At 40.8% G+C, this 10,234-nt stretch overlaps 1 pseudogene; it reads right to left on the bottom strand.

Moving 5' to 3' along the window:
- Positions 1 to 2,655: 2,655 nt before the first annotated feature.
- Positions 2,656 to 2,809, bottom strand: LOC112655910 (U4 spliceosomal RNA; annotated as a pseudogene).
- Between the last annotated feature and the right edge of the window lie 7,425 nt (positions 2,810 to 10,234).

Genomic DNA, 10,234 nt, shown 5'->3' with positions numbered 1-10,234 from the left:
ACAGAGCAAAGCAGTGGATAATGTGTGTGTATGATGGGGGGAGGGGATTGGGGAGTAGTGTTAAATGGTAATGCAAAGGTTGAATTGAATCTCATAAAACTCAGGGCAAAATTCCACTTATTGTGTAGAATCACCAGTTAAGTGAACAAGAACCTGGGACTCCTTCAAATGCATTTATCCACTGAGTGTTAACTTGAAAGTTACTCAACAGTAGTACTAGCACTCGGTGGTATGTTCACTGGTTCAGGTGAGGGTCCTGCTTCTCAGTCACAGGCACTGTCTCATTTTGACTCCCCCCAAAGCAAATCCACTTCCCCAGGCAAGGATTAAGATGCACAACATTTAATTGAGAGGTGGTTCTCCCTCAGAAGGACATGGATTTGGGAGACAGGGGAAAGAGAAAAGTCAATAAAGCTTGTGTTAAGTGAGTACCCTTGTGGAGAATAGGAGCTCAGTCCTCCAAGAAACTGTAGAGCAGCTCTCAAAGTTGTCCAACAAAGGGGTCAAGAAGCTGGGATTTTTTTTTTTTTTTTGATAGAGCACATGCACAAAAGCAAGGGGGTAAGGTAGGGCAGAGGGAGAGGGAGAGAGGGAATCTGAAGCAGGCTCCACGCCCATAACAGAGCCCTGAGCTCATGACCTGAGCTGAAATTAAAACACAGACGCTTAACCATCTGAGCCCTCTGGGGGCCCAGAAGCTAGGACATTTCATAGCCACTCCAGCCCTGGCTAGCTGAGGGTCACTGGCAAAGTAGCTGCCCAGTGGTATCAGTCTGCATCTTCCTAGAGTCAGAGAGTGCTCACCAGAGTGCCCTGTGAGGACGGTGTGAACAGGGTGTCCCATCATAGAGTTAGAGCTCCACCTAGACTAGCAGGAGGTCCACTGTTGTCAACATCTCATCCCAAAAACTCAACCAATGCTTTGTCCAAAACTGTCAGTGGAGCTTGCACAATCAAATGGTATCCTTCCCAACCAACACATTCATGGACACGGGACTCCTCCTGGTATCCACACGGTGTCAGGTACAACATTGCTTCCCCCAGAGTTCAGGATTTTACTTAAAATGGTGTGATTTCCTTCTTTTACATCTTTCAGAGGGTGACATTCCTTCCTGTCCCCCCAAATTACCCCCCAAATTGTCTAGGTTGACTGGCTGAGGGGGGAGCGGTACCACATTGGCCACCCACTGAACCACATATATCCAATTGGATGAATTCATTCAACCTGAGATTGTAATATTTAATTTATGTTGGAGTCTGTCTACAATGCACAACCGCTTCAAGACTCAAAGGGAAGCGATAGGAGTGTGAAGTACTTTCTGTTTAGGGCTTGGTGCATGTCTATATGTGCAAGTGGAGGCCCATGGGAGGTCTACTTAAAAACAGAACCCATCCGTCACGGGAAAAAAGAGTTCTGTTAGACTTTTCCTGTCCTTGAGTAAGTCTTTCTAGAAAAAATGGCAATACGTGGAAATTGTCCCAAACGTGAAGAGCTAAAGTGGATACCCATTTGGCACCTTCCCATCTGTATAGCCAAAACCAACCAACCAACCAGCCAACCAACCAGCCAACCAACCAACCTTGGCCCAATGCCTGAGTGTTGGCTCTACATTTCAGAATACATCTATTAATGAAGTGAACACTTCATCAAATATTTTATCCCATGTGCAGAAACCAACCAAACAAAACCCTTCACAGCCCTCAGACCTGTTCTTCGAAAGTCAAGTGAGAGGAAAATTATCTTCCTCACATAGCTTTGCTGCCTATGAAAATAACATCTTGTTTGTTCTGGCCTAGGTGTCATGCTGATTATGGTCAAAGCTCTCCAGACTCCCTGAATTTTTGGCAAAATCAACCCTCACTCAGGATAAATTTTCTTAGGAGCCGCTCTGAGATACATAGTAAGTACATTGCTATTTTAATTGTTAATAAAATGAAAAGTTAATTCTGGTTGCTGAGAGTGTCCTCACACGAAATAATTATCTCTGGCTACATCTGCAGGCTCTGTCAAAAGACAGACTTTTCAGGCATACTTAAGAGACGGAGTGAGCTAAATGCATAGAACACCATTCTATTCACACATCTGCTCTTTCTTATCACCTACATTATTGAATGTGACCTGTTTGGGCCACTTTAATAATGGCACTTTTCCAAGATCCAGGGAAGAATTTCCATTTTAGAATTGCAAATGGAACGTAGTAAAATTCAACAGTAGCAACTCCAAACTTGAGAAGTTCATCAATATTTATGCAGCTGGATTATAGTCATTTACGGATGATGCAATCAGCGTTTGAAGCTATCTTGTGGGAGTTAATTTTAAAGTTTAAATGTATGCTGCAGTCATGTTTGGGTATTTAATTGTCTGTTACCTGGGTCTAAATGCCAGAGTTACAGCCACATTGAAAGATGCATATTGAAATAATCAGCTTCCATTTATTTCATCTTATATTCACACGTTTAAGTGGTAAGTTAATTGAAAGTGTGTGCAGTTACCATATTTCACAATTTGGATATGTATGGCAAAATATAGCTTTAAAATGCATTTTGCTTAAGTAACATCAAACGTATCATTTGGAGAGTTTCAGAAACCTTGACAATTAAATCCAAGTGTTCTCTGTGGTGTCTGAACATGGCAGGTCTAGATTGCGATTGACTTACACAATTGTAGCATAATATTAAACTGGACTTAGAAGCTCACCCAATGGCTCTTAAAGATGAAATCCAAATAAATGAAGAATGTATTTCCAATGAGCAATAATCACGCCTCGGATAAACCTCATTGGCTACGATACTGCCACTGCGCAAAGCTGAAGAACGTATTTCCATGTTAATTATTAATATGTAAGAGGACAGCAGAAATATTTGTTTCTGTAGAGCCAGGCACAAAGTATAACAGACAATCAGTAATCAGTTCATGCTCATTAAGTAGATAAGTGAGGCTGGTGAGCAATCTTTAAACCATGAATGATCTGAAGATCAGGGCTTGGGGTGACAATATCCAGAGCCATAAGTGTGCAGTCATGGGCATGACTCTATTATTCCATCATCTGTGGTGAAAAATGAGAACATTCTGCTGTCATCAGGAAGTCTTTGATGATATTTGAGAAGCATCCTGTGGCACTGCTAGGAAAAGACAGCAGATTTCCGGCAATGGCAGACTGAACGTTTTGTGGAGAACTTTATCAGTTTGGATCTGTTGGAAATCAGCTTTTCTCACAACATTGTGGGAAAATTTCCAGAAAATTATGCAAGAGCAATGTATTCATGGAATAGTCATACATTTTTTTAACAGCAGAATGAGCCTATCATTAAGTGAACCTAAATGATGCCCTTGTTTCATGAAAAATATTATCATCCTAATAAATCACCAAGCTGCCCTTTGGTGTTACTGAGTACCAGTTTAGTGATTCTTTTTTTTTTTTTTTAAGATTTTATTTATTTATTCATGAGAGACACAGAGAGAAAGAGAGTCAGAGACACAGGCAGAGGGAGAAGCAGGCTCCATGCAGGGAGCCCGACATGGGACCCGATCCCGGGACCCCAGGATCACGCCCTGGGCAGAAGGCAGGCGCTAAACCACTGAGCCACTTGGGGATCCCCCCATTGAGCCACCCGGGGATCCCCAGTTTAGTGATTCTTAATCATTATAAAGGGTCTGTATGTGTTATTTCATATGTACTTTATCTTTTGAAAACATGTTCTTGAATATTAGTATAAATAACTCCCAGATACGTGGGACAATGTAGACGTGTATCTCTAATTTGTCTAGATGGGTAAGAAGGTCAGGAGAGCTGAATGCAGGATTGTAAAGTCACTTCTTCAAGTTAGGTGGTGGGTATAACCCAGAATGGGCACCCCTTCAAGTTACATACTGGGTATGATCCAGAACAGGCACCCGTTCAGGTTTCCTACTGGGTATGACCCAGAATAAGCACTTCTTCATGGCAAGTACCAGATATGATCCAAAATGGGTTTTTTGTCAAGTTCAATACTGTGTGACCCACAATGGCCTTGGTCAACTTGGACTCATTACCCACTGCCTGTTTTTATATAGCCCACAAGCTAAGACTGGGGTTTACATTTTTAAATCAGCATAAGTTAAATAAGTTAAAGGAAGCAGAATATCTCATGGCACATGAAAATTATATGAACTTCAAATTTTAGTGTCTATACATCAAGTTTTATTGAACATAGTCTTGCCTATTTGGTTACGCGTTCCCTGTGGCAAATTCCACGTAACGACAGGCAACCCAAGTAGTTACTAGAAGGACCACGAGGTCCCTAGAGCCAAAACTATTTAATTTCTGGTCCCATATGGAAAACATTTCCTGGGATCCCTGGGTGGCGCAGTGGTTTGGCACCTGCCTTTGGCCCAGGGCGCGATCCTGGAGACCCGGGATCAAATCCCACATCGGGCTCCCGGTGCATGGAGCCTGCTTCTCCCTCTGCCTGTGTCTCTGCCTCTCTCTCTCTCTCTCTCTCTCTCTGTGTGACTATCATAAAAAAAAAAAATTTAGAAAAACAAAAAAAAAAGGAAAACATTTCCTGGTGTCTGGTCTGGAACTCTTCAATATACGAAGGTTAGATTAAGTTTTAAAAAACTGTAAACTGATCTTCTTGTACTGTAAAACTATAAAGTGAGCTCTTTAATATTTTATAATACAAATATTTGAAAATGCTCAATAATACATGATTTGGATAAAGGAAATCCCAAGCCACTAAGAAGGACTAAGAAGGCAAAAGCCAAGAAGTTAGAGTGAATATTTACATGAAAAAAAAATAAGCTCAAGAATCTATAATTATATATAAACTTGGCCCTGAGCTCCAGGCACACTGGCTAAAAAAGAAGAAAGGAAACTTCATCTCAATTTCCCTCTCAGGTCTGAGAGCAATTTCTCAAGTGTGTTTCTACCATCAGTTCTAACGAAACTTGAGTTTCATGAAACTAGAAAATACTGGTGGTAAGCTTCATGAAATAGGTCTTTGTTTACTAGGAAACTGTACATGTAGAGATAGTCCCAAAGCTTGGAATCGTGGCCAAAGAGAGGGTGGCACTTAGCTAACATAAATCTGAAATCTTCATTGTTAAAGCTCTTAGGAAATAAACCTAAAATGGTTTCTGTTTCTTTTTGGGATAAAGGTGGAGGGGAAATTGTCTGTATGTAATATCTTAGCACTCAAAAATCTAATTTACTCCAGAAAAATATTTGTTCCATGAAAGGTCTCCATTTCACACTACTGTTGACTCTCGTTGCAAGATTATCAGGATGCAAATTTATGAAACTGAAAGAATTTATTTTAAAAAAAGTCCTTGGAAATAAAGAGTGAGGAGAAGTCAGCATCCATTGTCACCAGCTGGTGAGGTTTTCACTTACCATCTAAAGGAATACACTGAGACCTCACAGCACTATAATTCTTTGGAAAATTTTAAAATCAGAACCAGAACCCCTGAGAATTTAATTTCAACTCAACGCCTCTCTTGAATACATTATTTTATTGTGATACAAGGGCCATAAGTCACCAAAGGAAAATGACTTAATGGAGCTTGTATTTTGGCCTCTTTTTGCATGAAATAGATGGAAATTTGTCCGTCCCAAGAGAGTAGTCACCTACACTTTTCCCTAAAAATATGCACCACGGAGGCATCTCTCCAGATGCAAAAAGGCATGACAAGCCTGGGTATAGGACTCCTGTCTGAATAGCAAATGTGGATTCCTCGTCAAAAGGTGAAACAAGGCAGCCCTGGTGGTGCAGCAGTTTAGTGCTGCCTGCAGCCCAGGGTGTAATCCTGGAGACCTGGGATTGAGTCCCATGTTGGGCTCCCTGCATGGAGCCTGCTTCTCCCTCTACCTGTGTCTCTGCCTCTCTCTCTCTCTCTCTCTCTCTGTCTCTCATGAATAAATAAATAAAATCTTTTTTTAAAAAAAGGTGAAACAAGGTGCAAAGAACAAGAACTCAATTCTTACGAACAAATAATGAACAGAGAATCCTCATTGCTCATTGCATAAAGAACAATGTTGCCCAAGTGGATCCTCATTCAAAGTCCTCATTTCATTCTGGAGAAGACTTAAGTTATTTGCGAGTTGAACAAAACTCGGATATTTTTTTAAAAAGTAAATATATGACTTGAATGAGGGCCCTGGTGAGACCTGAGGACCATTTAATTATATAAGATTTCAGAACATGATGCCTGAAAACCTCGTGGGAGATCACATTCTCAACCCAAAGCTTAGATGATCTTCAGATCACTGTGAAACAGCAGACACACTGGGAAGTGATGCCTGCCCAGCTGATCTGAATTTGTGGGGAGTCTTTTCCAGAAGTCACCTTGGAGGCTTCTTGCAGGAAGATGATTAGATCCGCATCACAATAGCCACCAAAGCACACTACAACAAGATCGGAAATTCCAGAAAACAAAAACAGACTAGTGGTCCCAGGTAAACTGTAAAGCATTGACCAGACTCAAACAGAAGCTACAACTAAAACACAGACTTGAAGGTCAAGCTTATTTATCCCACGACTCTGCATAGACGAGGCCACGTGATTCAAGTCAGAGACACAGTTTTGGTCTGCGCCGTGCCCAAAGCATCCCTCCAGAACAACATCTTGGGGCACTTGCTGCCTTTATGCCTCTCAGGAAATGCACGTCATTTGTATCAACACTGCATTGACGTTATAACGGTAGCAAATTTGTACAAGATACGCTGTTTTGGAAGTTCTGTGACTCTACCCACTGATACTTATCAATGTCATTCAGGATATTAGATAAATTAATAAGTGTGGTGTGAGATCAAAGCTACCACTGACCCAGTCCATTTCAGTCTTATGAAGTGTAATACGGAAACATTACGTCTCACTATCCAGTAACAAATTATTAATAATATGTTCTGATAATTAAGAACTACACCATCAACCTAAGGATCAATTGCCAAATTGCTCTTTATCTATTCAACAGTATCTTCATAAAAACAGGCTAAGCTTTAGTCTTCACAAGGACTGGAATGAACTCACAATATTACAAACCTAACTTATTATTGGTTATAAGCTATACATATGATATCTCTTTTTTAAAGATTATTATTACTATTATTATTATTCATTTGAGAGGGAGAGAGCAAGAGCACCACCAGAGGGATGGGGAGAGGGAAACGGAGAAGCAGATTCTCCAATGAGCAGGGAGCGCGATGCAGGACTCAATCCCAGGACCCTAAGATCATAACCTGAGCCGAAGGCAGATGCTTACCCAGCTGAGCCACCCAATTGTCCCAGATGTGAAATCATTTAAGAAAAAAGTCAATGTCTCCCTAGAGCAAATTTAGTGAACATTTAATTCAATACTCATTCGTGATACTGACCATCAGTTATACCGGAAAAGATGTAAACATCTTACCTAATAAACTACTACAAACGTATATAGTTCATAGCAAATGTGAGACAGAAATCGTTTCTTATATTCTGCATGGAAGGCCACATACTATATAATAAAATAAGGGCATGCATTTATTAAAAGGATCAGGATTGGAAAGAAAAACAAATGCTATCATTGATTGTGGATGTAATGATTGCTATGTAATGATTGCTGTAATGGATGTAATGATTGCTATGTGGAAAACTTAAAATAATCCACCGACCAATTACTGAACAAATGCAAGAATTTTAAGTTAGGCTACCACAAGGATCAATGTAAAAGTCCTATTATATTTGAAGGTATTAGAAATGACCTAGAATACTTTTTAAAATTATGGATTATCGTGAAATCAGTGGTACCTAGTAAAGTTAAACATGCTTGAAGTTTATAGAGAAACACCTGAAGTTTGCTTTAGATACATTCTATAGACAATTATAACTATTGGTTCAAAAATGGGTAATTCATGATTGGAAAAGCAGGAAGGAACTGACCCAGGAATATACCAATCCATGAATGGAAATATGACACAATAGAGAACTAACATTACACCATCTGCACTAATAGAGGGACTCCTCAATCAGTGTGATGCAGTGATTGGTGATCAATAGGAAAAAATAAAGAACATGGAGTTTAACCCCCATATCTTAAATAAACTTCATTACTGATCGATTAAGAACATGAAAAACAAAGAAACTTTTGTTTCCTCTAAGAAACTTTTATAAGAAAATACACCGCAATGTTACTCTGGGAAGGGAAAATGTTTTTCAGACCCAATCCATCCAGAAATGCCCCAACATTGTAAGAGGTGGGTTGTTCTGCCTGTGGCATTTATTGGGTTACCTTCAGATTTAAAAAGCTCATGTGTGCATATGATTGCAACGATTTCATTCTATATATAAAGGCGTGTTCCATTAAGAGCAAATGCCTTCCGCATTCTTGCAAATTTTCAGAGGTACAAGTTTCTAACTTAGTGAAATGCTCCCTGGATGCTGCTGAGCAATTTTGTAAATTGAGTTTGTGAACTTGACCCTGAGTTCCTCCAAAGAATCGGAGTTTGATGAATGAATAATCAGATTAAGGTATCTGCATCAATCCTCTGTTCATCAACAATTATTAAAACTTAAAATTGCACAAGGCCCTTATGACCCCCCGTCTAAATGGGATATGGTCAAAAAAGAAGTTTTCCCCACCATGGATCTGGGAAAATAAAGGACTTCTGTTTTTAACTGTGATGTGGAGGACGGCACAGATTCCGTTGGCAATTAAACCATTAGGGTAATAAAAAACAGCTCTGAAATCATCATATGCTTGAATACTTGGAGAAGACTTTCAAGAGATTCTTCTGGTATACAAGCTATGCATTTTTCAAACACATATCCTCGGAAAGAAATCTGTGTGCAAGCACCGCTGATAGGCGTAGATAAATTACTGGATTTCCAAAGTTCTTTAATTGTGAAGCTGTAAAGTAGCCAGATCTCTCCTAAGACCAATAGGGGCAAGACATTTCATTTTGGTAAACTCTCCAGCAAAAATATGTTTTTAATAATACAATCCTAAGTGCTCAGTCCGATTGTCCGCACTGCAGTGCTTCGATCATAAAGACTGCATGGGAGCTGCACTGCCCGGAGCCAGCTGAAAGAGCAGAGGTGCGCTTGGCCAACTCAGCCAAGGGAGGCCTTACAACTCGCTTCACGGCCTACAAAGAAGTATTCGTGGACGGGTCTGAAGGGACGCCCTTCTTCTGCTCTGAGAAACACAATATATGATTGAACTTTGACTTCTTCCCAACCTCTCTATAAGAATGAGCCAAATGCCAAGGTTACTTTGTTGGATTTATTGAAAAAAGCATTTTTGTTGCTTTACATAGTTGCATAATATCAGAGAATGAGATTGGGGACCTACATCCCACGTTCTCTACCGCACAGGAAAATGTTTTCATTCTTTACTCAGATGTGGAAAGAAATTTTATGACTTCTTGAATTATCAAAAAGGAGATATATGCTTTTCCACTCCGTTAAGAGAGGGAAAGGATCACATACTTTCAGCCCATCAAACCAGAGCATGACAGTATCTTCCATTCAGTCTCTTGTATGGCGTGGTCTTCTGGGTAAAGGTTCAGTCTTTCGTATCCCCACTGCCCCATGCTTCTCTGCAATGTAACATCCATGTCTGTAGGCAAACTACCATGAACTCATGGTGCTCGGGAGAAAGAAGACTTAGATCCACACGGGTTCCTTGAATGCTCACTCTTCTCTGCAGCAGAAAAAAACCCTGTGTGGTCTGGCTCCTGTACTCGGTTATATCTGCGCAATCTATCCCGCTGGGAGGGTGTGCCACCATGTGTCTCTGGTCTCCAAGCTGTACCTGAAAGACTTCCCTCTCCCTCCCCCTCCCCAGCCGATGGTGACCCTCTAACCTTCTCAGCACCTCCATATCTCATTACATTTACATAAGATTCCCTACCTGTCACACAAAGGCTCAGCCACATGCCACGTCGCTAAACTCTGAAGACACATCCCTCAGACAGTATCTCTGCAACCAAGTGAGACTATGAGCCACTGGGAGAACTGGCTTTGTGTGAGAGCTCTATCATGGCCCCATGGAGATGGGATCTAGCACTCCAGTGTGCTTCCATACTATCTCCCTGTTTCTATAGCTCCATCCTAAAACAGTTGAGGGAAATGAGGGCCCTGGTTTCTAATCACTGCTCACTCCTGCTTACCATCTCCCAGGAAAGACCTAGGCTTCCCAATTCATTCCCCATGTCCATGTCATATCCTAAGTCAGGATGGCGCCAAGAGCTCAGCCTTAAGAAATGCTACAGCT

This window comes from Canis lupus, chromosome X, assembly GCF_003254725.2.
Source record: "Canis lupus dingo isolate Sandy chromosome X, ASM325472v2, whole genome shotgun sequence".
NCBI lineage: Eukaryota > Metazoa > Chordata > Mammalia > Carnivora > Canidae > Canis > Canis lupus.
Note: the sequence above shows the minus strand (reverse complement) of the source record. Positions and strands in the feature narration are given on the sequence as shown.